We start from the raw sequence: 27,412 nt of genomic DNA on the forward strand, positions 1-27,412 counted from the left end.
CCTTGCAGTCCACGGGACTCTCAAGAGTCTTCTCCAATACCACAGTTCAAAAGCATCAATTCCTCAGTGCTCAGTTTTCTTTACCGTCCAACTCTCACATCCATACATAACTCCTGGAAAAACCATAGCTTTGATTCTCCAGACCTTTGTCGGCAGAGTAATGTCTCTGCGTTTTAATATGCTGTCTAGGTTGGTCATAGCTTTTCTTCCAAGGAGTCTATTTTAATTTCATGGCTGCAGTCACCATCTGCAGTGATTTTGGAGTGTCTTGAATATTACAAATATAAATTTTCTGTTAGATCTTACTATGAACTATGATGGTGTTTGGTGCTGTGAGTTATAACAAGTATAATAAATATAATCTATGATCCTAGACTTTGTGGCTAGGATCATAATTTCAGAGGTCCTGATCCTCAACCCAATGCCTTTTCTAGTATAGCATAGCCTTTCTTATGACATGATTACCTTTTTGTTTGTTTGTATCTTTTTTGTCTATTTTTTTTTACTTCCCCAAAATTTATTTGTTTAATTGAAGGATAGTTGTTTTATAGAATTTTGTTGTTTTTTGTCAAACATCAACATGAATCAGCATGACATGATTACTTTACTGTAATCTCACAAGGACCAAAGATGGAATATTGAGTAAAAAGGGTTGATCCCCAGTTGAACTACCGAGGACTATGCTTAGATCTGCTGACCTGCTTTAGGTCCTTCTCTGGCTACATCTCTTTCTGGTCAAGGAGGTGACTACCTGGAGCCCCCTCCTTCTAGACCAGGTTCCTGGGGTATCAGAATTCCCTGTCCCAAAGCCAAGAGTCTATCTCCAGCACTGCATGGGCTGCTCCCCAGGGCTTGCCTTCCTGGGGGCTGATCCAGCTGCCAGTATGTCCTCAAAAGCTTGAGGATTGACTGTGGCTGGGGAAGCAGTAAATGAAGCTAGGGATAGCAGCTGAGGTGTCTATATTCACATATTTGGGGCTTTGTGGTGTAGGACACAGTCTGGGCTGGGAAACTGAAGGCATCCATTTGTTTTCTTGCCCTGGCTTTTGTAAATATCAGGGTCTACCTGCTCAGCTCCCCAGTTCCAGTGAAATGAAGTTTGCATACATGTAATGTGTGTGTGTGTAAATTTTTTTACACTACTCTGCATTATGATATCTTCATGTTTATCTCCATGCAATAACAGCTCACTTATTGGGGGCCTTATACTGCCAAACACTAATACAAATTTTACTGTGAATTAACTTATTGCAACAACAATGCTGCTGGCTGGCATCACCGACTCAATGAACATGAGTTTGAGTAAACTCCGGGAGTTGGTGATGGACAGGGAGGCTCGGCGTGCTGCGATTCATGGGGTCGCAAAGAGTCAGACATGACTGAGCGACTGAACTGAACTGAACTGAACAACACTTTCAGGTAGATAATATTATTACTATTATTGCATTATTATTATCATCACCATGCCCATTTTACCTACAGGGAAACTGAAGCACAAAGAAGTGAAATAATTTGTGCAAGGCCTGAGAATGAGTAAGTGTTAGGGACAGGCTTCTACTTGCGGGACAAGGTAGCTGCTCATCAGTCTCCTCTGCTTTTCTACCACAATTCTATTCATCCTTCAAGGTAGGCTCAAACCCTTGTTTTTCTGTGGAGGCCTGTCTGAGTGGGTCCATCTGCCTCTGAACTTCTGGAGTTTCTTTTGCCTTTATCATTCTCTGGGTGTTTATCATTTGGGACCACTGGACATCTTTCCATCTAGAGGTAAAAGGTGACTAGACTCTTGACTGACAGCTGGTTGAGTAGACAGGTGACTTAGCTTCCCAGAACAAGTATGGTGGACTCTGTGATGGGTGGCCCAGACTCCCCATCAGAAAAGGACTCATTGCCCCAGCTGCTGGGAGTGGTGTCAGGAGACTGCCTTCAGTGGTCAAACCCTCAGGGACTATCAGCTGCAGAGGGCTGCCTTGCCCAAGGCCATGCTCCCTCCCGCATCCATTGACTGATGGGTGTGGACAGGGAAAGGCCTGGTCATCTTAGTCAGTGGTGAGCTGGAGCCAGCTTCTTCTGGCTCTTGAGGCCTGACTTTTGCACATCTCCAATTCCTTGTTCAGTGACACGACATTCATAAAATTGGGTATGGTATGGTGTTTACACTGTAGAAATCAGCCAACACTAACAAGTCAGGGCTTTTGTTTCCTCAGAGTTCAATTTGCCAGCACACTACTTGTTCTTTGCCCAGTTCAAGACTGTTCTGAAGCCTCTGACAGGCCACTCTGGCTCAGAGGTCTTCATGGGGCTGGTGAGGCTGCGGTGAGGCCGCACAACTCTACCTGTCCTTCTGCCTAGTTTGGCTCTCATCCGCCCCCGTACATGCATGCTGGTCCCCTGGGTATACCCTGCATGCTGAATTCTCTCTGAGTCTGATTCTTGGGAATTCAACCAGCAATGCTTTTTATTTTCTCTCTTCGTGAGTTGTTTTATCTGGGGCAAAATTATGACCATAGTCTGGGAGACAGCCTCTCAGATAGCTTTCAGGGTATGTTGAAGGCCAGCAACTCCTTTTTAAAAAATATTTATTTATTATTTGGGTGTGCTGGGTCTTAGTTATAACACATGGGATGTTAGGTCTTCATTGCAGCATGAAAACTCTTAGTTGTGGCATGTTCAATCTAGTTCCCCAACTACGGATCAAACCCTGGTCTCCTGCATTGGGAACTTGGAGTCTTAGCCACTGGACCACCAGGGAAGTCCCCCCTGCAACTCTTAACGCTGTTAAAGTTTACCTAACTTTGCTGATTGTTTAGGGATTTTATTGGGAATGCTAGGTTTTCCCAGAAGGAAATTGAGATTATATCATACAAAACAGTTCTATCCCACATCAAAATTGAAAAAGTTTTCCTTTTACAAGTTTTTAACTTTCTGGACCATTCTATCAACAGGTAATTTGTTTTTCTTGTTGTTGTTCAGTTGCTAAGTCATGTCTGACTCTTTGTGACCTCATGGGATGCAGCACACCAGGCCTCCCTGCCCTTAACTATCTCCTGGGAGTTTGCTAAGGTTCATGGTCATTGAGTTGGTGATGCTATCTAAACATCTCATCCTCTGCTTCCCTCTTCTTCTTTTGCTTTCAGTCTTTCCCAGCATCAGAGTTTTTTCTAATGAGTCATTTTTTGCAGCTCTTAATGGAGGCCCTAGTTAGTACTAACCACATACAAGCCACCACAAGCCCATGAACCCCTGACCAAGAGGACAACACATTCCTGTAGTATGTGCTTGTTGAATGCCTAAAATGAACCACATTCATATTGCCCAAATACAGAAACTTTTTTGTAAGGTTTCATTACTCATTCTTGATCTTTCTGGTTTAAAAAGACATAGCCTGTGGTAGTAGGGTTGGGAATCATAGAATATTTTGCTTTGTTGAAGGCTTTTCACCTTTTTTTCCCCTGTTTACCTATTTGTAGAAGTGATAGCAAAAGACCCAAAATCATATATGGTCTGACCATCAACTAATCAGAAAGAATCCTGCCACTAATGCAAGAGTGGGATTAGGTATCAATCCTTTGTGTATTGGATCTTAGGATGGGTAGAAAGGGAATTCTTGGAAAGAGATTTGGAACAGTTAGGAAGCTTAGGAATAGAAGCTAGTTAGAAAAAAATGGAGTAGCCATCACAGTCAACAGAAGAGTCTGAAATGTAGTACTTGGATGCAATCTCAAAAATGACAGAATGATCTATGTTCATTTCCAAGGCAAACCATTCAATATCACGGTAATCCAAGTCAATGCCCTAACCACTAACGCTGAAAAAGCAGAAGTTGAACGGTTCTATGAAGACACACAACCTTTTAGAACTAACACCCAAAAAAGATGTCCTATTCATTATAGGGGACTGGAGTGGAAAATACGAAGTCAAGAAACACCTGGAGTAACAGGCAAATTTGGCCTTGGAGTACAGAATGAAGCAGGGCAAAAGTTAATAGAGTTTTGCCAAGAGAACTCATTGGTCATAGCAAACAGCCTCTTCCAACAACACAAGAGAAGATTCTACCCATGGACATCACCAGATGGCCAACACCAAAATCAGATTGATTATATTATTTGCAGCCAAAGATGGAGAAGCTCTATACAGGCAGCAAAAACTAGACAGGGAGTTGTCTGTGGCTCAGATCATGAATTCCTTATTGCCAAATTCAGACTTAAATTGAAGAAAGTGGGGAAAACCACTAAACCATTCAGGTATGACCTAAATCAAATCCCTTATGATTATACAGTGGGAGTGAGAAATAGATTTAAGGGACTAGAACTGACAGAGTACCTGATGAACTATGGACAGAGGTTCGTGACATTGTATAGGAGACAGGGATCAACACCATACCCAAGATAAAGAAATGCAAAAAGGCAAAATGGCTGTCTGAGGAGGCCTTACAAATAGCTGTGAAAAGAAGAGAAACGAAAAGCAAAGGAGAAAAGGAAAAATATACCCATTTGAATGCAGAGTTCCAAAGAACAGCAAGGAGAGCTAAGAAAGCCTTCCTCAGCAACCAGTGCAAAGAAATAGAGGAAAACAATAGAATGGGAAAGACTAGAGATCTCTTCAAGAAAATCAGAGATACCAAGGGAACATTTCATGCAAAGATGGACTCAATAGAGGTCAGAAATTGTATGGACCTAACAAAAGCAGAAGATATTAAGAAAAGGTGGCAAGAATACACAGAAGAACTGTACAAAAAAGATCTTCACAACCCAGAAGATCAGGATGGTGTGATCACACACCTAGAGCCAGACATCCTGTAATGTGAAGTCAAGTGGGCTTTAGGAAGCATCACTACGAACAAAGCTAGTGGAGGTGATGGAATTCCAGTTGAGCTATTTCAAATCCTAAAAGATAAAGCTGTGTAAGTGCTGCACTCAATATGTCAGCAAATTTGGGAAACTCAGCAGTGGTCACAGGACTGGAAAAGGTCAGTTTTCATTCCAATCCCAAAGAAAGGCAATGCCAAAGAATGCTCAAACTACTGCACAATTGCACTCATCTCACATGCTTGTAAAGTAATGCTCTAAATTCTCCAAGCCAGGCTTCAGCAATACGTGAACCATGAATTTCCAGATGTTCAGACTGGATTTAGAAGAGGCAGAGGAGCCAGAGATCAAATTGCCAACATTCACTGGATCATCGAAAAAGCAAGAGAGTTCCATAAAAACATCTGTTTCTGCTTTATTGACTACGCCAAAGCCGTTGACTGTGTGGATCACAATAAACTGTGGAGAATTCTTCAAGAGATGAGAATACCAGACGACCTGACCTGCCTCTTGAGACACCTGTATGCAGACCAGAAAGCAACAGTTAGAACTGGACATGGAACAATAGACTGGTTCCAAATAGAAAAAGGAGTACGTCAAGGCTGTATATTGTCACCCTGCTTATTTAACTTATATGCAGAGTACATCAGGAGAAATGCTGGGCTGGAAGAAGCACAAGCTGGAATCAAGATTGCCGGGAGAAATATCAATAACCTCAGACATGCAGATGACACCACCCTTATGACAGAAAGTGAAGAAGAACTAAAGAGCCTCTTGATAAAAGTGAAAGAGGAGAGTGAAAAAGTTGGCTTAAAGCTCAACATTCAGAAAACTAAGATCATGGCATCTGGTCCCATCACTTCATGGCAAATAGATGGGGAAACAGTGGAAACAGTGTCCGACTTTATTTTGAGGGGCTCCAAAATCACTGCAGGTGGTGACTGCAGCCATGAAATTAAAAGACGCTTACTCCTTGGAAGGAAAGTTATGACCAACCTGGTCATATTAAAAAGCATATTAAAAAGCATATTAAAAAGCATATTAAAAAGCAGAGACGTTACTTTGCCAACAAAGGTCCGTCTAGTCAAGGCTATGGTTTTTCCAGTGGTCATGAATGGATGTGTGAGTTGGACTATAAAGAAAGCTGAGCGCCGAAGAATTGATGCTTTTGAATTGTGGTGTTGGAGAAGACTCTTGAGAGTCCCTTGGACTGCAAGGAGATCTAACCAGTCCATCCTAAAGGAGATCAGTCCTGAGTGTTCATTGGAAGGACTGATGCTGAACTGAAACTCCAATACTTTGGCCACCTCATGCGAAGAGCTGACTCATTTGAGAAGACCCTGATGCTGGGAGGGATTGGGGGCAGGAGGAGAAGGGGATGACAGAGGATGAGATGGTTGGGTGGCATCACCAACTCAGTGGACATGGGTTTGTGTGGACTCTGAGAGTTGATGATGGACAGGGAGGCCTGGAGTGCTGTGGTTCATGGGGTGCAAAGAGTCGGACACAACTGAGCGAATGAACTGAACTGAGCTGAAGTAGCCTTTGTGTTAATATTTTAACAATGGAATTACCTGGAATAATGAAAAAAAAAAAAACAATGAAAAGGCTTTGTGGGTGCCTCCGAGCTGAATAGAAATTTCATTTGTACTTTTAACCAAGTCCATTTATGCCTTTAGGTTTCTACATCTCAAATGCTTTTAATTTACCTTATAAGACAAACAAATTATATTCTATTGCTCTCAGTGCATATCCCCATCATCTTTACTTGGGTAGACTTGTGTACATGGGGTGAGGTATACTTGGCTTGCAAATTCTAGCCTATAAATAGCACCAACATTTTTTGATTCTCTTTAAACTATTTTTTGATGAGACTTTTGTTTTACTTCTTGGAAGATAACATTGCTTTATTGAATCCTGGCTTGACCATCATATTATAAAGGAAAGCTAGGAGGAAAAAAATTTAATGAAGGCATGCAATAATAGAATCTCCTTACATGTCATTTGGTGTTTTACTTTGTTATAATGTACATTTATGAAGATTTGTGTGTGTGTGTGTGTGTGTGTGTGCTAAGTCACTTCAGTCGTGTCTGACTCTTTTTGACCCTATGGACCATAGCCTGCCAGGCTTCTCTGTCCATGGGACTCTTCAGACAAGAATGCTGGAGTGAGTCCTCCAGGGGGTCTTCCTGACCCAGGGATCTAACCCTTGTTTCCTATGTCTCCTGCATTGGCAGGTGGGTTCTTTACCACTAGTACCACCTGGGAAGCCCCATGAAGATCAGTAACTAGGTACCCTAAGTGTTGTGGACAGAGGATCCTGGCAGCCTACAGTCCATGGGGACAAAAAAGAGTTGCATACAACTTAGCAAAACACCCAAAAACAAACCATAAAAAGTGCTGTGGAAAATGCAAAGATGAATAAAGCAAGTTCTTTGCCCTCAGGGGATGCAGAGGGAATATAATAGTGGAGTCTAAAGCAGGATAATGGGAATTAATGAAAGAGTATCCAGGAGTGGTTAAAAAGAAAAGTGAATCCACAGTGTAGAGTGAGAGAAAGAAGTATTCTGGAAGTATGTCTGGAGATGGAGTGTTAGTCACGATGCTTTCAGTTATAAATGACAGAAACCAACACAAACTACCTTGAGGAAATAGGGATTTCATTGGTACTATAACTGTGGGCTCTAAAAGGTATAAAGAGGTGGCCCTTTGGATTTGGGGTAATAACGATGTAGGCTCATTGATTGTAACAAATGTATCATCGGAGTACAGGATCTTGATCGTGGGATTGGGGTTGTGTATATGTCAGGGGCGGCCGGTATCTGGGAACTCTGTACTTTCCACTCAGTTTTGCTGCAAACCCAAAACTGCTCTGCAAAATAAAGTAAAGAAAAAGCATGCTATGGCTGTTATGTTTGGGATCATCCAGTTGTTTCGGTGCTGAGGATCTGTATCAGTGATAATGAGTAAATCTAGTCATTCTGTAAATGCAGCTTTTTAATACCTTTTAGGTGCCAGATAGTCTGCTTAATGCATAGTGGGGAAAAATGACAAAGCATCAGCCCAATGATCACCTACATTGGAAGCACTCTGAGGCACTTGTAAAATCACAGAATTCAGGACTTTATTGTAGACCTTCAGAATAAAAATCTATGGGTGTACGCTCAGGCCACTCAATTTGGCTGTTTTCTTGCTCTCTGTACATTCCCCTGCTCACCTACATCCTACCCACACGACTGGCCTTCCTATGTACTTGCCCCAGGCCTCAGCCGGCAATCGTTCCTATCGAAGGGGCAGTGAGGGGCATGCCCCTCTACTGGTTTCCCTGGTAAGCCGTGAGCCTATCTGATGTCAATTGTCAATTCCCCCTGTAACTAGCAACCTACCCCAGGAGTGAAGACTGCTACCAGTCCACTGAACACCATGGGATGTCATTTCAGATTCTTGCTTCAGACATATAAGATCCCCCACCCATTAAACCATAGATGTCTCTGTTGCTAACTCCAAGCTCTTTCTTTGGTCTTAAAACTGGACAACTGCAGGCCTCATAGGCCTGTGGGGTGCAGCCCAACAATGGGTGTGTGACCCAGGAATTTGCAGTTTTAACAAGCATCTAAGAGCCTGACACTCAAAATGTGGCATCACCTGAGAGTTCACTAGAGGTGCAAAGGCCCCACCACAGACCTCTTGCATTTTAACAGGATCCCCACACATTAAAGTTTGAGAAACACTGTTCTAGAAGAGTCTGTTTCATGTTGAAGTTTAAGAATCAATGGCCTGGGAAGACTAATGAGTATATAGATGAATGCATTTATAGAAGAACATGTGAGTTCCTCTGGGCACGCTTAAAAGGATCAGGTTCCTCAGTTAAAGACTTCCAGGAGAGGTGTGATGACACTTGCTTCTTAAAGAGCAAGGAGAAGTTGGCCAGGCTAAAGGGATGGGGGCAGAGGTGACAACTCTCATCAAAGGGAACCAAGTATCAAAAGTCCTGAGGCAAAAGAGAATACTGCATGTTTAGGGAACAACAAGTATCTCGAATTGCAGTGTAAGTTTCCTGAAAAACTTATTTAAACTCTAAACATCAACCAAAAGATATATATATATATATATATATATATATATATGTTTAATTCAGTGGGGAAAGATTTTTATTCATCTTCCAGAGAGTGGGGGAATCATATTTTTCAAATCTTATCTTGCTACTTTCTCTGGACTCGTTTGACAAATTTTTGTGTGTGTGTGTCCATTTTTTTGTTCATTCATTCAAACCTATATACCTTGCCACTGTGAAAGTCAAAGTGTTAACTGCTCAGTCGGGTCCAACTCTTTGTGACCCCGTGGACTGTAGCCTGCCAGGCTCCTCTGTCCATGGAATTCTCCAGGCAAGAATCCCGGAGTGGGTTGCCATTTTCTTCTGCAGGATATCTTCCCAACCCAGGGATCAAACCTGGGTCTCCTACATTGCAGGCAGATTCTTTACATTCTGAGCCACCAGGGAAGCCCCTGATCAGCAGGCACAGAAGCCACTGCGCTTTGTACCTGTAAAGTCATGGTGAGTGAAACTGAAATAGTTCCTGCCCTTGGGGAGTTTGGGCTTCCCTTGTGGTTCAGGTGGTAAAGAATCCGCCTGCCATGTGGGAGACCTGGGTTCGATCCCTGGGTTGGGAAGATCCCCTGGAGAAGGGAAAGGCTACCCACTCCAGTATTCTGGCCTGGAGAATTCCATGAACTGTATATCCATTGGGTTGCAAAGAGTTGGACACGACTGAGCAACTTTCACTCACTCAGTCACTCACTCAGGGAGTTTACAGGTGAGGCTGGAGTGGGGGTAGAAATGCCAACAAAACAGGTAAGTTTAAAAAAAAGTAATTATAAATTGAGAAAATGGCTAAGTGTGCTATGATGGAGAATAAAGCAGGAAACTTCAAGGACAGTCTTCCAGTCAGACCAGCCTATCCTCTTGTAAACTGGCCAAGGTCACTGGGGGTGGGTTGGGGAGAACTCAGGTCTCCTGCCAGTGTGCATGTACACACACACACACACACACACACACACACACACACACGCCCTTTCTGTTTTGATGTGAATCTGAATGGGGGTTGAAGACCTCTCAAAACCATCCTCTTTCAACCTGCAGGCTACAACATGAAAGGGCAATGAAAATTGACTTTCATTGCAGCTCCAAACCTCAAATGCGAAGCAACCTCTAGGTTCTCATAGTCCTATTTTCAGAAATAAGTTCTTTCTCAAATTCTCTTAGCCAAGGGAGCTGCTAAAAACTAGTTCCAGGTTTGTTCCAAGTAAAAATTTCGAATTGTAAACATCCATTTGGGCGTTGAGAAGAGCAGAGCGGAGGCTCTGAGGCACATAGCACTGTTTTCAAGACGTGTGTGATGAAGACTGTGAGAAAACAGAGGTAAGAAGGCCAGGAGGGTGCGGTTGGGCCTTGCCGGGGTGCTGGGTCCCTAGGGCAAGGAAGACGAGTCCTTGCGGCCTGGAACCTTGTGTGTCGGAGTCTCGCTTCCCTGGCTGCTGGAAGGAAGCATTTAAGTGTGGGACCGCAAGAAGCGCTTGTAAACAGAGAGCCGGCCGGAGTGGTCGCTGGCCAAATGGGCTGTCACCGTCAGGAGGGCGGGCTGCCGAAACCTAGCCCCAGCCTGGAGTAGGTTGCAGGCCCTGCAGGTGAAAGGAGAAAAGCAGTCGGTGGCCAGGTGAGCATCTGCCTGCTTCTTTGCCGCCTGGCTGGCCACTGGGGGAAGGGTGTGGGGATGACAGCATTGTAAATATCCGAGAAGCTCCCTAGGGTACGGTGATTTTGCTGTTTCTTCCATCCTCTGGTTTTTATTTCATCCTGAAAATTGCACAATAATGCAGTGGATAGTAGGTGAGAGGAGATTATATGATGCATTGTCTATTTATTTTTATGAATCAGGTATATAAGTAGAAAGCAGTTGAAATAGCTGATCCTGTTCTGTGCGGGTTTTTTTAGTCCTCCCCTCCACCCCTCACCACCCCTCCTGGGTCCTAGAAACGAGGCCTCAGCAGAGCTTTTAATTCGCATCTAACTAGGGCTCTCAGATTACAACGATTGTTCCTTCTGTTGACCTTGCTCGTTTTTAATATATAGTAAATGCCACTGTGTGACTGATGACAAGCATGATTTGGTTTTCTATAAAAGGATTACAAAGCTAAAAGATTGAGATCCGGAAATTTTAGACCCACTCCTCAAATAAATTAAGTTACTACTGAGATATACAAATGAATGACAAATAAAGACTGATCTAGATTTATAGCTTGCAAAGCAAAACAGATTAGAATCTACCAGGTTAAACCGAGATTGAGTATTGCTGTTGTAAACTTATTTGGAAGTTTTCTTCTTGGAAAAGAGAAATATCTAGGCTTTTTTCCTGTGATATATTAATTTCAGTTGTCATAGTCAATTGCAGTTTATTCATTTATGAGGTACTTTGGCACACCTTAAGATACAAAGCAATTTTTGTTTCATTAGCTTAAAAAAAAATGCCTTAACCAAAACTGGGCTGGAAAATAAGTAGGCATTAGTCTTTCTGGGTCATATAGTCTAACTTTTGGTTACTAGAAGAATATTAGAGTGATTGCACATAAAAGAGTGTTTTAAAGTCATGCACATCAAGGAAATAATATTAATGAATGAAGAGTTTGCCTTTACAGTGAGTATTTTCACCATGTAATGGTTCATAGCAAGAACTATAAAGCCATTCTGGGTTTGAATTCCTGCCTAGTCACTTCCTATTGTGTAACCTTGAGTAGTTTATTTGTTGTGTTTCTTAATCTTTGGTATGGGAATGAGAGTACTGATCTCATAGGGTTATTATGAGGATTAAATGAGTTAATATTTTTAAAGTTCTTAGAACAGCACATGTAGAAATTGCAATATACATGTTTGTTAATAAATACATAAAGATATAGCAATGTTAAAAGTAAATGGTGATTGCCAGGAGCTGGGGGAGGGTTGAAATGGACAGTTGTTAAATGGGTATAGTTTCAGTTTTGCAAAATGAAGAGTTCTAGAGATTAGTTGCACAACAAGGTAGATGTATTTAACAGTAAGGAACTGTACCCTTAAAAATAGGATAGTAACTTTCATATTGTAACTTTTCCCACAATTAAATCTTTTAAAAACAGCCGTGTTAGCAAAGTTATATACAGTCATCCCTCGATACACAAGGGGACTCAGTTTCAAGACCTCTCAGATACCAAAATTCAAGAATCCTCAAGACCTTTATATAAAATGATGTAGTGCCTTGCACTTAACCTATACACATCCTCTGGTGTAATTTAAATCATTTTTAGATTACTTATGAAAGTGTTAGTCGCTCAGTTGTGTCTTACTCTGTGATCTCCTGGACTGTAGCCTGCCAGACTCCTCAGTACTATAAGATTACTCGTAGTACCTAATATAATGTATATTCTATGTAAATAGCTGTGATTTCAATGAAAATACTGTGTAAATAGTTGCCTTTTTTTAAGTTGCTAAGTCATATATTACTCTTTGCTACCCCATAGGCTGTAACCCACCAGGCTCCTCTGTCCAAGGGATTTCTCAGGCAAGAATACTGGAGTGGGTTGCCATTTCCTCCTCCAGGGGCTCTTCCTAACCCAGGGATCGAACCTGCATCTCCTGTATTAGCTGGCAGATTCTTTACCACTGAGCCATTAGGGAATCTGCAGATAGTTGCCTGGTGCCCATCAAATTCAAGTTTTGCTTCTGGAACTTTCTGGAGTTCTTTTCCCCCCAGATATGTTCAGTCTGTGATTGGTTGAATTTGCAGATGTGGAAGCCAAGGGTGCGGAGGACCCACTGTGTTCAGAATCTCTGTTAGCACTTAGCAGGCCCTGTCCACAGCTGTCTTTGCTATTGTGAAAATGCGCCTCTGGCAGTCATCAGTAAGATTCACTTATTTGGTAAAATCACGCGGTCATCATAAAGAGAACAAACAAATGATCAGAAGCAATACCTAAGACACTGTGGCCCACGCAGTTCTGAAAATGCCCCTCCCCCGGGATTGCATGCCCTAATCCCTAGAACCTGTTGCAATGATGAAATGTCGCTTCCTTGATCATATTATGTTACATGGCACAGTTGAATATAAAATAGGGGAATGAGCTGGTGGGACAAATCTATTCAAAGTGAAGTGAAGTCGCTCAGTCGTGTCTGATTCTTTGCGACCCTGTGGACTGTAGCCTACCAGGTTCCTCCGTCCATGGGACGGAGTTTGTGGGAATTTGTTACACCACAATAGAAGACTATAAAGACAGGAACAGACTATACATAGAAGAGAAAACTAAAGGGCTAATAGTCATATGAAAGTGATTCTCAAATAAAAACGAAAAAAAGAAAAAAAAAATGCTTTCTCTTTCCATTAATCAAATAAATGAAATTGAAACAACAGCCCGGAATTGTGTTTCCAGCTCTCAAATTTACATAGATTTTTAAAAATTCTAGCTCTTCACTTCATTTAGCGTGCAGTAGAGCAGACACTCTCAGATGCTGTGAGAGGTACACAGATGTTAACCCTTTCTGAAAAACTTGTAGGCTGAGTGTCAAAAATCTCACTAATGTGTCTACTCCTCAGTCCAGTAGTTCCAGTTCTAGCAGTCTGTCCAAGGGAACTTATAAGAAATATTTTAAAAGTCGACATTCACAAGTGCTTAATATAGCTTTGGTTAGAAAAGTCAGGTACTGACAATAGTCTCAATGCCCAACAGGAGGGGAGCAGTTTGAACTAATTATGGTATTATCAAAAGATTATGGTGTTATACAGACTTCTAAAAGGATGTTTCTGAAGGGTTTTAACAGTATGGAACGGTCTTTACCAATTTTTGGTAAATAGGAGGAGATCGGTTAGAGAAATATATGTGTATAAATGAAAAGTGTTAGTCGCTCAACTGTGTCCAACTCTTGGTGACCCTGTGGACTGAAGCCTTCCAGGCTCCTCTGTCCATGGGATTTTCCAGGCAAGAATACTGGAGTGGGTAGCCATTCCCTTCTCTAGGGATCCTTCCCGACCCAGGGATCTAACTCTGAGTCTCCCACATTGCAGGCAAATTCTTTACCATTTGAACCACCAGGGAAGACCATAATAACTCTCAACTATGTTTAAAAAAGCAGAAAATCTACCTACATAAGGAAAGTGGCTGAAAGGGCCAAAATGGAGCAACACTTTTTTTTTCCCATTGGAGGATGACTAGGCATAGTTTATTTCCCCTTGAACATTTTACTGTATTTTCAAAACATTTAACAATAAGTGTATAGTAGTTGTTTAGAACCACAATAGTTAACAAATATTATTTTAAATGCTGTTAAAAACTCTATGCTATGGGGAATACCATGAATCTAAAACATTGTCCAGTCAAATAATGGAGAAAATAAAAATTCATAAATAACTAAAATATGTGTGAGAAAGCGATGTTTTAAAGAAAGACAATGAGATAGGAAATGATAAATATGGTTGAGAAGATTGAAAACAAAATAGGATAACTTACTTGTCAATACAGATGATCAGTGTAAGCTTTATGGTAGAAGGATGGATGAGTAGCATACTGAAATAATAGAATAAGGAAGCTGGTAGTTGAATTTCATTAGGTCTTTGTTTTCTCATTCATTGATGGATTTTAGGCTTTGGGCCATAGACAGGTTAATTATACAAGTGGAAATCAAAGAACTATGATGGATATATAGCCATTAGCGAAAAAAAAAAAAACTACCTTGCATGTTATTATTAGAAAAACCAAACTAGGCTGGTAACATCTGCATTAAAAACCATACAAAGCTAATACTTACTGAATATTTATCAAGTACTTAACATACTATATTCCAGTTTAATCTTGTGTGCAGCTTTCCTATGATACTTGAAGTCAAGTCATACATTTACATATTTAAGAAGCAGGCAGGTTGCAGGGTACTATTTTAATTACTGGTTTCAGAAAACCTTATTTTAATAGAAACCTGAAAAGGTTAGACCATTTGGGTAGAATGTTTAGGATTCTCTGTCTATGGACACTTTTCAGGAGCCCCAGACCACTGCTGCTCCTCTTCCTTTTTCTACTACCTTCCTTTGATATTTTGATATGCCCTTTCCTCCACATCTGTAGGAAAGTACTGAAAGTGTCTCTTACCCCACTGGCTGTTAGCCAAATGCTGATTTTCTTCATGGGGCATGTTTACCCTTTAAAAGAAACCGTGTGGAGGAATATTTAACAAGGAATCACCATTTTTCTGTTTCCTTTTTCTTTTAGAGTGGATTTAGTATTTGGTTCTTAAGTAGCTGAACTGTATTCTAGCTTGGAGTTTCTGGGGCAAGCTAAATAATTCAGAGAACTGATTACTGAGTGTGGTAAGAATAACCACCAGCAGTGAATTCCATGCCTATGTTTGCTCTGCTTCATTGGCTACTGTAGGTATTAGCAGACAGCAGTAAAAAGCCCACATCATTCACCTTCATATTGACAATAGGGTAAGAAGTTTATTTGGTTCATGAGTGTAGTTAATGTTAGTGGCAACGTGAGTTATGAGCAAAAAACCAAAGTCAAAATATAGAGGCCATTGTATTGAGATGTCAGGCATGCTATTTTTCACTAACATTTTGTTTGTTTTTCATACACTTATTAACTGTCAATTTGAGTTTTGTGTTTTAAATTTGATTCCCTGATTATATGTCACATTTATGAGTATGGAAGAGATTATTCACCTAGTTACCATGATTAGTGTAACCAATTTATAATTCAGTGCAAACTGAAGCTGCCTTGGTCTGTATTATCCAGTTTACCTGTGGACATTTATCTAACTGCAAAATTGCTAAATATCCATTTCACCCTGTAGTCTACAGATGTGATTATAGATTTTCATAGAACAAGGAACATGTATTATAGGTTAGAAAACATTGGAAATGTAACCCAACAGTTTTTATGCTCCAGGAAATTAGCTAAATGATCTTTTCTCATAAACTTTTCCAGAGCAACTTCTCTTCCACCCTCAGGGATTCACTGGTTTGTTAATTAGACAAATAAGGATTGAGCACTTGTTTATGCCATGACACATACCTCTTATACTTGGAGTCAGAGATACAATCTTGAAGGAAACAGGCACAATCTTGCCTTCGTGAAGGTTGCCGTCTAGTAGGGGAGACAGACAAGTAAACAGGCTGTTTTTACAGAGTGAAAAGCATTGTAATTGAGGAAATGTGTGTGCTGTGGGACCTCACAAGAGGGATGTCCAGAATGGACATGGGAGGTCAGGGAAGAAGTGGTACCTCAGCAAAGACCTGAAGGCTGAATGAGAACTAGCCAAGTCGTGGGCCTGTGTTGGGGGTACGGGATAAGAGACGATGGAGATTTAAGAGGTAACCCTAGGAAAGTAAGTCGACTGGAGCTCTTATAGGCAGTGTTAAGGAATATTAAGATTTATCCAGAAAATAACAGAGTTTTATCACTATTTTTAGAAAGCCCTTTCTGACTGCAGTGTAGTGAATGGGTTAGTGGAAGGAAAAAATAAAGGACGGAAACTGGCTGGTGTCTGAACTAAGGTTGTAAAGAAGGAGAGAAACGGATAAATTTGGCAGATCTCAGAGAAGTAGAGTTAATGTGATTTGCTGTTCAAAGTGATTTGTGGGGGAGGGAGCCAGTAGGGTCAAGGATGATGATATCCTTCGCTCTATGGAGAATGCCAAGAGGAGGGGCAGGCTGAGGGTTAGGTGAGGAGTTCGGTTTTGTGCATGTTAGGAGTTAGGGGAAGTCTGAAAGGCAGTGGCATGTGTGAGTCAAGAGCTCAGGAGAACAATACTTCTCATCTCCACGTGGACTTCTACTGAAAGCCACAGGGATGGAGAAGATCACCCAGTGGAAGAGGAACTAAATAAGAGGGTTATGAGGAAAATAGGGGAGCACCTACATTATAATATGGGCATTTTGTTGTTCAGTCACTCACTCATGCCCGACTCTTTGAGACTCCTTGGACTTCAACACACTAGGCTCTCCTGTCCCTCACTATCTGCCAGAGTTTGCTCAGATTCATGTCCATTGAGTCAGTAAGGCTGTCTGCTCCCTCCTGTTCCTTTTGCCTTCAATCTTTAACAGCATTGGGGTCTTTTCAAATGAGTTGGCTTTTCGCATCAGGTGGCCAAAGTATTATAGCTTCAGCTTCAGCATCAGTCCTTCTAATGAATATTCAGGGTTGATTTCCTTTTGGGATGGACTGGTTTGATCTCCTTGCTGTCCAAGGGACTCTTAAGAGTCTTCTCCAACACCACAGTTCAAAAACATCAATTCTTTGGTGCTCAGCCTTCTCTAGGGTCCAGCTCTACATCCATACACGACCACTGGAAAAACCATAGCTTTGACTGTACAGACCTTTGTCAGCAACGTGATAAGGGCATAGGAAAGAGAGCTCATACAAGGGACTGAAAGGCGCATACAGGGATAAGGGAGAAGTGCTGGAAGAGACTGTGGTCATGCATTCATGAGAGCAATGTAAAGAGTGAGTGTTCAATAGTTCAGTACTACTGAGAGGTCAGGCAGTTATGGAGTGAAAAGTCTCCCGGGTTTGGCAGTAAGAAGGTTGTTGTTGACCTCTGCCTGTGCATTTTCATCTGAGGCAGAATCAGAGTGCTTCCACATGGTGAGAAGTAGAGTCAGCAAATATTAAAAAAACAAACAAATTTCTTTAAGAAACTTAGAAGAGGAGAAGGGACAAAGGGTCCGAGATGTACAGGAGCCTGGGGGACAAGGGAAGATGTTACTTCTTCGTTATTTCTTCTTTGAGAAATAATATTCCTTTTGAATCACCCTGAATCTTGTCCTAGTGAATCCTTCCACTCTAAGACCACCAGAAAGCACAGAAACTAATGGTGCCTGAATAGTGCAGGAGGAACCCTTGAGTAAATTAAAACACCTTATCTCAGAGCTTCCAAAACCGATCACTGTCACCACTCTCTCCACTAGTTTGTTGGTTTGTAATGGGAGGAGATCAAAGAGACTGTGGTGACCTTTTCCCTGGTACCATCCAGACGACACCTGTCAGTATTCTGTACCCTGCTTTTGAGTTCTCAAAGCACTTACATTATGTCATTTGATTTACACTCCAAAACAATCTTTGGAGGAGGTAGGAAAGGAATCCTTATTTGACCTACATTGAAAGAACTAGAATTCAGGTTCAAATGACTTGAGAAGTAGTAGTGGTGCATGGACGCTTCAAACTCAGGTCTTCTAATTCCAGACCTTGTGGTCCAAAAGTAATTCAATTCAGTTCAGTTCAGTTCAGTTCAGTCGCTCAGTCGTGTCTGACTCTCTGCGACCCCATGAATCGCAGCACTCCAGGCCTCCCTGTCCATCACCAACTCCCGGAGTCTACTCAAACTCATGCCCATCGAGTCGGTGATGCCATCCAGCCATCTCATCCTCTGTCTTCCCCTTCTTCTCCTGCCCCCAATCCCTCCCAGCATCAGGGTCTTTTCCAATGAGTCAACTGTTCGCATGAGGTGGCCAAAGTACTGGAGTTTCAGCTTCAGCATCAGTCCTTCCAATGAACACCCAGGACTGATCTTTAGGATGGACTGGTTGGATCTCCTTGCAGTCCATGGGACTCTCAAGAGTCTTCTCCAACACCATTACCCTTCACTAAAGGGTCAGATATAGTATCTATATTTTCACTGTAGTGGGGTCATATGAAACCTGGGCATGTCATCTTAAGAAACAAGACTGAAAGTTGTGGGTCAATTTTGTTATTTTGTTTCAATCCCATATATACTGGTATTTGTCCCTCTGTCTACCTGTTGCCCCCCCCCCAAAAAAAAGATTATTTTTAGTTTATTTGGATGTACCTTAATAGCTGAAGCATGTTTGAATTACCTATAGTCACATCTAACTTGAAAATATTCCTTTCCATTCTTTTGACAGAAACGCTTATTTGCAGGGTTAGTTTTTTTTTTTTTTTAAGCAAACATTTTTACAAGTGTTTCTGTTTATTGGATAAATGAAAAATGATGTCTTTGGTAAACATTAGTGAAAGGTTAGGGCAATTAGGACTATGTAAACATTTTTGAAAGCACTTGTTTGGCCAAAATGGAATCACAGTTATTATACCCTTGCAGACATTCCAAACAGTATGTCCAAGGTCACTTCAGAGAATTGAGGTTAGCTAGTTAGAACAGCCTTTTATTCTGTTTGTTCAGGCACCTCTCATCCACCATTCCCTTAGAGAATTTACAGTGACACAGAAATAGTACAGAGGTGATTTTTTTTTTTTTTTGTAAATTAAGTATATTTAGCAATTAACTCTGAGTTGTGGGATTCACAAATAGAAAGATTTAAAAATAATTATTAAAGTTCTTGCTGTTTGAAATTAACACTCAAAGTACCTTATGTGTAAAATTCTAGCTGTGTAATCTCAAGGTAATTAGTTTGCTGTTGTCCTACTGGCTGGTATGTGCATTTTAGAGGCTTGTTTCCACTCACTTACTAGCCATATTAGCTTGGACAAGGTATTACTGCATTTCTTTAAATCTCAAGTCCCTTATCTGTAAAGTGGTAATAATAATAACAGCAGCAGCTCTCCGATAGGGTTGCTGGGAGGATTTAACAGCATAATGAAGATACAAGGCTTCACATAATCACTTTAGTAAGTGCTCAATAGCACTTTTTTCCAGTAGTCATGTGTGAATGTAAGAGTTGAACTTTAAAGAAAGCTGAGCACTGAAGAATTGATGCTTTTGAACTGTGGTGTTGGAGAAGACTCTTTGAGAGTCCTTTGGACTGCAAGGAGATCCAACCAGTTCATCCTAAAGAAAATCAGTCCTGAATATTCGTTGGAAGGACTGATGCTGAAGCTGAGGCTTCAATACTTTGGCCACCTGATGAGAAGAACTGACTCATTGGAAAAGCCCCTGATGCTGGGAAAGACTGAAGGCAGGAGAAGGGGATGACAGAGGATGAGATGGTTGGATGGCATCACCGGCTCCATGGACAGGAGTTTGAGTAAACTCCAGGAGTTGGTGATGGACAGGGAGGCCTGACGTGCTGCAGTTCATGGGGTCACAAAGAGTCCGACATGACTGAGCAACTGAACTGAACTGAAATGCTCAGTAAATGTTAGAATGACTTAAACCTTGGTCTTGGCATAGGAGCTATAAGAACTCTATGTAGTTTTTTAAACTTTTCATTAAGTACACCTTCCACATTTAACGTATGTCCATCTACACTGAAGGAGTCCTCTGCAGGGCATTTTTGAAGACTTTAGTAGTAGTCATTTCTCATGCTGGGGAACTATTTGAATCCCAACTACCATAAGCTTATCATCCTAATGTCAGATCAAAACAGTCAGAGAAATAGGCCAATCAGAGCTCCAGAATTCAACTTCAGAGGGTTTTTGTATTGCAGACTTGTTTCATAAAAGTCCATTTTATACTAATGATAATAGTCTGTGCATGTGTGCATGCTCAGTCATATCCGCCTCTTTGTGACCTCATGGACTGTAGCCCGCCAGGCTCACTGTCCATGGGATTCTCCAAGCAAGAATACTGGAGCGGGTTGCCATGCTCTCCTCCAGGGGATCTTCCCAACTCAGGGATCAAACCCAGGTCTCTTGTGTCGGCAGGTGAATTCTTTACTACTGAGCCACCTGGGAAGCCCATGATCCATAATAAAAGACATTTAAACCAAGATTTAGAGATGAAAATGTAGTTTTTAGTGTTCTTCCTTTTCATATTTTGTAAACTTTTCCTTTGTCTATATGATGGACAGAGAATTTTTTGGCCTATGTGTTGTACGTAGTAAAATAGCAAAGACTTGTTTTCTTATTTTTACCTTGCCTTGTCCTTATCTTTGACGGTCAAAGACAATGTTTTGTCTGCTTTTGGCAGCCTCATTTGTTTTCTGAGAGAATTAGTAAGAGGCTGCTTGGTAGCCAACCAAGGTCATTGTCAATAATTGAGTCCAAAAGGAAGGGAGAAGTTGTGGAAGCAGTCCATCATCACTGGGTACCTCCATCCTTTCAAATAAGAAGTGAGTCACCTGCTTAGACCTTATCGTGGGTCTGGTACTCTCTGGGTGCCATTTAACAAAGATCTGGGCTCATATTTAAGCAGGTTCAAGTGTACCGCGGAAAGAAAAAAATCAGATAATTACTTCTCATCTACATTTACCCTAAATGCTCGGAGGAACCAGTTTTGTGAATACGTGCTCACACATAAGCTGGTTGTTGCTTTGAAGGTTAAAGTGGTGAGTATTCTCCCTTCTGCTAATCAGCTGTAGTGACCTAGGGAATTAAGTCAACAGGAAGCGAAGCACGGGTTCATTTCTCATGACATCTCAGCCACCCAGCAGCGGCTTCTCTTGGCCAGGGATGTTCCCGTGGGTCGTATAGACTTGGGCAGCTTGTGAGGAAGCACCCTGCACGCATGCCTCCCATTTGTGCAGTGGTGAGTTCATGTTGAGCGCACCCTTTGGTGGGACCTTTCAAGATATTCCTGTAAGGTGACAGCTTCATGCCAGAAGCAGCATCATTTCTAGAGCAGGTCTGATTAGTTTTGTTTGTACATTTGTTTCCTTTGTCTTTGGTTTCTTTCAGCTGAAGTCATCTCTGTATACATGTTATTATGTGATTTAATTGTGTTTTGTCACTTAGGACCTTTTATTGTCCCTTGATTTGTGATGATTCTTATTTATGTTCTTGTAACACCTTTTGCATACTTCCGTTAGAGTGCTTTTTATACTTGGTTTTGTTGTGTTTCCCCACAAGCTCTTTTATTTATTTATTTATTTTTCATTTATTTTTATTAGTTGGAGGCTAATTACTTTACAATATTGTAGTGGTTTTTGCCATACATTGACATGAATCAGCCATGGATTTACATGTGTTCTCTATCCCGATCCCCCCTCCCACATCCCTCCCCATCCCATCTCTCTGGGTCTTCCCCGTGCACCAGCCCCGAGCACTTGTCTCATGCATCCAACCTGGGCTGGTGATCTGTTTCATCCTTGATAGTATACTTGTTTCAATGCTATTCTCTCAGAACATCCCACCCTCACCTTCTCCCACAGAGTCCCAAAGTCTGTTCTGTACATCTGTGTCTCTTTTTCTGTTTTGCATATAGAGTTACCGTTACCATCTTTTTAAATTCCATATATATGCATTAGTATATTGTATTGGTCTTTATCTTTCTGGCTTACTTCACTCTGTATAATGGGCTCCAGTTTCATCCATCTTATTAGAACTGATTCAAATGAATTCTTTTTAATGGCTGAGTAATATTCCATGGTGTGTATGTACCACAGCTTCCCCACAAGCTCTTTGAGGGCAGAAGCTGTGTTTTGTGACCATAGCATCTCTAACATAGTGTTTGGATACTTGGTCCATCCTCTGTGAGTACTTGTTGAGTATAAATGTTTGCGTGTTTAGGAATCTACTAGCTTCTAACAGGAACAGTAATTGTTTTAGATTTTACAAAATTTCACATATATTATCTGCATTTGTGCATTACAGCTGTCTAATGGAGAGATGCTTTGAGGGATACAGGCATTGGCAGGGTTTCCACTTTGCAGATAAGAAGGGCCAAGAAGTCGTGAGTCAGCCTGACTTACTGGAGGTCATTCAGCTTAGAAGGCAGTGCTGAGCCATCAGCCCTGTCCTGGTGTCAGAAATGTGTGTTTTTCCTGTTGCTACACCTCTGTCCCAGCAAACAAACTCAAAACTGGGTGGCTCATGGATTGAATTCAACTTACTTAGTCCTTGTTTATGGTCCTTCTAGCATCAGGGTCCCTGAGTGATTTAAGGTGATTTAAAAGGTAATTGAGCTTGTACTCAGTAATTAGACAGGGATTGCAGGAACTTCTTTTTCTTTTCCATGGGGCCTTCGACTAACAATAGGTGAGTCATTCTGGTCTCTTTCGTCATCTCTAAAAATGATCCTGCTTCTCTACTTATCTCTCTTTGTTGAGATTACTACAAAATTTTATCCAGAAGCTTATCAAGTGCTTTATAAACCACGCACTAAACCACGCACCTGAAGACAGTTACTCTCAATAAAGTCAAATAGTTGTATGAGCTGATGACATCTTTACATCTAAAGAGGCTAATCTAGAAAGCTCCTTCCCCAGCTTTTAGGGTGCCTTGCGTAGCTGGGTCTCAGTGTGTCTCTCTGGAGTGGCCATCACCTTCGTTGTGCAGGTTTCAGGCTAGCTGGTTTAGCTGGGCTGGCACCTCCACGCTGTAGCTGGCTGGTCAGTTGCTAAGTCACGTTCGTCTCTCTGCGACCCCGTGGACTGCAGCGGCCCCTCTATCATCCACTATCTCTTGGAGTTTGTTCAAAGTCATGTCCATTAAGTTGGTGATGCCATCCAACCATCTCATCCTCCTTGTACTAATCAGTTATTCCTTGCTGCAGTTGGAGGCTGACTCTAGCGCATATGGTTTTTATGATGGAACTTGTCACTTTCTTCACCTCAGTCCCGGGATGAAGATAATTTCAGTGGTTCCTTTGTATGTTTTTAATCACTATTTCCTGCCATGGAGGTAAAGGGAAATGAAAAACAGTGAGTCTGCATTTTTAGACACTTAAGTAACTGAAGTTTGTGTCTGTTTTGTTGCTAATACCAGGACATTTTGGTTTTATGTAAAGGGGCTTCCGAATCAGAAGCCTTAGCTTTCTAATCCAGTGGTTGACATTGGGGCATAATAATGTTACTGCCTTCAAGACCAGACTAGTTGGAAATTTGAGATGCCATGCTTATATTTAGTTTGGTTTCTGGGAAAATACCTTGGGGCGTCACATGTCTCAATGACTTTTGCAAGTGACAAACAAAAATCACAGAGATGGACTGAAAAATGCTTTAGGTTGATTGCCTGGGGGTATTTCAAAGGGAACATGTCCTTCCTGGTATTAGAAAGAGCTTGAGCTCTAAGTCACTGGGAAATTTGACCAGCCAAACTATAGATTTGGAGTGGTTCTCAGAGTAATTCCTAAGTGTTGCATAGGTGCTTTTGTTTTCATAAAAGGTCTGAGTGAGGTCTTTGCTACCTGACCTTTGCCATGTTATTTTTAAACCCAGTTTCAATAGCTTGGAAGCTTTTTCTAACCAAGAAAAAAATGTAAAAGTTCAAGTCAGTGTTTTGGAAATCATGTCAGATTTTACTTAGATGAGCTTATGAATTCAAATATATTTTTGCCAGAAAACCAAAGTGCTGTTTATATGTATAGATGTCAGTACTTTGAAAACAGACTTCACGCAGTTGTTCATTCAGCCAGTATTTACTGAGCACCCACTGTATACCAGGCTTCCGAGGTGGCTCAGTGGTAAAGAATCTGCCGGCCAAGCAGGAGATACGGGTTCTATCCTTGGGTCAGCAAGATCCCCTGGAATAGGAAATGGCAACCCACTCCAGTATTCTTGTCTGGAAAATCCCATGGACAGAGGAGCGTGGCAGGCTACAGTACATGGGCTGCAAAGAGTCAGACACGACTGAGTGACTGAACACCCACACACACACACACATTGTGTATTAGCCATAATGTTAGGTCCAGTGAGGGTTGTAAACATGCGATGGGGTAGAATTGCCATTCTCAAGTTGCTGTATGTCCCGTAGGGTAGGCGTGTGACTTGCAGGAAAGTTACTTGCTATCTTTGCCCCTCAGATTCCTCATCTGTAAAAATGGGAATAATGGTACCACTTTAAACATGGTGAAGCTTACAGATACAAAGTACTAAGCAATGTACTTGGCACAAAATATGCTTCTGATAGTTTATCATCATCCTCATTTCAGAAAGAACAGGCACTGTGCATTGTATGCTGTGGGTGTGGCACCAAAGACATTCTGTAGATGGCTGAAGAAAGAGCAGACTGTTTTAGGATCAGGGATCAAAGAAAGCTTGTGAAAGAGGTGGCAACTGAGCTTGAAGAGTGGATGGAATTGCAGCAGGTAGAGATGGGAGATGGTTCCTCAGAGATAACTGTAAGCAAAGTGTTAGAGTTGGGAAAGCCTAAAATTTGAGCAGTAGTATTCCAGTTTGGAGGAAAAGAATGTCTTACGAAAGCGAAGTGGGAAGTTGGAGAGCAAGCTAGTCCCAGACTGTGAAAGGCCTAGATCAGAGAGTCGTGCCGTCATCAGCGGGAGCTGTACTGAAGGATTGTATTTGCTTCTGTCTCGCCAGTACCTTAGACTGCACACAGCCCCTAGTGAGCAGTCAGCAAATAATCATTGAGTGAACAACTGAGTTGGCTTGAGACAAGTTGAGCTTCATTTTGCCAGAAGGTAAGTCTGGTAGAAATGTCTTACAAAAAGTTGGGAACATGGGACCCAAGTCCTATGAAGACCGAAGGCGGAAGTTTGGGAGGTATGAACATGGAGGTAATTATTGACGCCACAGTGTGGACAGGTTGACTCGAGCAGTACATGTGGCCATGGTCAGAGAAGAGAGTTGAGGTGAGGCCCTATTTGACGAGGAGACCAGTAAGGAAAGGCAGAAGATGGAACCAAGAAGGGGAGGGTAGAAGGAGGAGGAAAACAGAGACCTCGGTGCCTGTGAATCCCGAGGAGGAAAGGTTTGAGGAGGGGCTGGTTGACAGGCTCAGGGCAGGTCAGGGCTTTGCAGTGAGGGAGCTAGTGGTGGTGTAGTGAGGAGGTCCCTGGACTGGGTGGAAGAGAGTTCAGTCAAGTGGGGCCTGGTGCCAGGCTATAGGTCTTGCTGGACACAGCACACTCGGGCACATTTTTTTCAAGGTTAGTTATTTATTGGTATTTGCTTTTTGAGCATATATCTAAACAGATCATATGCCCAAACTGTATATATTATCTGATTTCAATTAAATATTAGATTTAAAAAAAAAAAAACATTGTTTTCTCTGAATTCTGAGGTCATGACTGATTTTCATTTCTTTTCCACATCTGTCAGTATTTTCCAGGGTTTTTATGAGTATTTATTACCTTCAGAACTGGGAAAAACACTATAAAATTATATTTTAAATGTTATATTCCTTATGTATTGTCCATCAATACACTTCTCATTTATTGAAACTTAGAAAAATGTAGCCATTTAATTCCATCTGTGTTTCTACCTGTCTTTCTCCCGTGAAAGACCTCTGAACTCTCCTTCTGAGGTCCACACCAGCACTATTTCCTTATCTGCTGCTCCTGGCTTGCCTGTGCTCCATCAACATGCTCACATTACATGCCTCTTGTAGCCTGATCGCCCGGAAACATCCTTACTAGGGTCAGATCCTTTTGTGGTGGAACTTTACATTATGTAACTTGTAGAAGATTTCCAGTCAGCTGTGGCCTTAACCAAAGTGAAGACCATGTGAGAGCCATGTGTGCTGATCATTCTTATAATCACCCTTGTTTCTCATATTTGAGGATGAATTGGCAGAAACCATTTGTCCTGGGTGTCTTTAGCATTGCATTTTTCTTCATAGTCCAGCTGCTTCTAAAACTACATGGCCCCAGCCTCTTGAGCACTCATTACATTCTGAATACAAGCCGTTTAGTCAAGTGGGAGGAAGTCAGCATTTTTACCATCCAACTTGGGAGATGTGGCCTGTCTGTGTGGGCTGGACTGGTATTATTACTCATATCTGCTTCTGCTTCTGTGTGGGAGGACTGCTGTATTCATCCTGCTAATTAGCCTTGCCTAATGAGCATGTAAACAGCAGATTTCCTTGTTAGGAAATAGCAGTACACTGATACCACATCCTGCTACGTTGGGATGCATGCATGGGATTCTTTGGGTTGAGTGTTTATGACCACAATTGACAAATGGACCTCAGTTTCTCAACCTGTCATGCTGGGGAAATAACGTTTTTTACAGAAAGAGTATTCTTTATAAAAATAAGATAAAATGTCTGTAGATCATTGAGTTGGCTGAAAAGTAGGATGCTATTAATAGTTGGTTGCTGACATTGCTGTTGTTGGGCTGACATGTCTTTCCAAGGAGAGACCAGGAGCACATGGTTGTTGAATGGGTGAGGTCCAGTGGAGGGCTCCATAATTATACAGCTGTTTACTTTTTTAAAAAAAGGTGTGTTGAAATAGAAACAGCTACCCAGTGAATGACCCACACGTGAAGCAGTCTGATATTAGCAACGTTATTGGATGCAGGTCGCTGAGTAAGGTGCCCAGAGTGTAAACGGTTTGCCAGAGGCCACCCAGCACATGTGTGGTTGAACTAGATTTAGAACTCAGTTCTGATTATCTCCTGATTTCCAGTTTTGTGTAGAAGCAAACCAGACTGCACCCCCACGGTGATTTCACTCAGGTCACTTTGTCAGAGGAAAGTACTCTCCCTCTTTGATCTGTCTGAATGTGTTATTATTTTTTAATTAATTTCAAAACCAGACGAGGCAAGCTAGTAAGAGGTGTTTACTTACAGAGACTAAACTTGGTGTTAGACCCTTGCATAGTGAATTTGAGGACTATACATCCTAGGAAAAAGAAAAATTCCAAGAGGAGAAAGGTTGGAACATGGAGCACCGAAGGTTAAAGACATAGCGATTGTATAAGAGGGTCAGTAAGACATCATGTGCCTGCTGTCAAGTCCTTGGACTGTAGAGTGGGATCGAGAGAGGACTGTTGAGCATT

At 41.6% G+C, this 27,412-nt stretch overlaps 1 protein-coding gene across 3 annotated transcripts in view; it reads left to right on the forward strand.

Moving 5' to 3' along the window:
* Window positions 1–10,369: 10,369 nt before the first annotated feature.
* Window positions 10,370–27,412, forward strand: part of PLEKHM3 (pleckstrin homology domain containing M3) — a 197,988-nt gene continuing 180,945 nt past the window's right edge. The window contains exon 1 of one of the 3 annotated variants that reach the window (XM_061148886.1): window positions 10,370–10,519. The gene's annotated coding sequence lies outside the window, so the exon portion shown is untranslated. The other 2 variants (XM_061148887.1, XM_061148888.1) reach the window with 2 other exon arrangements.

This window comes from Dama dama, chromosome 8 (genome assembly GCF_033118175.1).
Source record: "Dama dama isolate Ldn47 chromosome 8, ASM3311817v1, whole genome shotgun sequence".
Taxonomy (NCBI): Eukaryota; Metazoa; Chordata; class Mammalia; order Artiodactyla; family Cervidae; genus Dama; species Dama dama.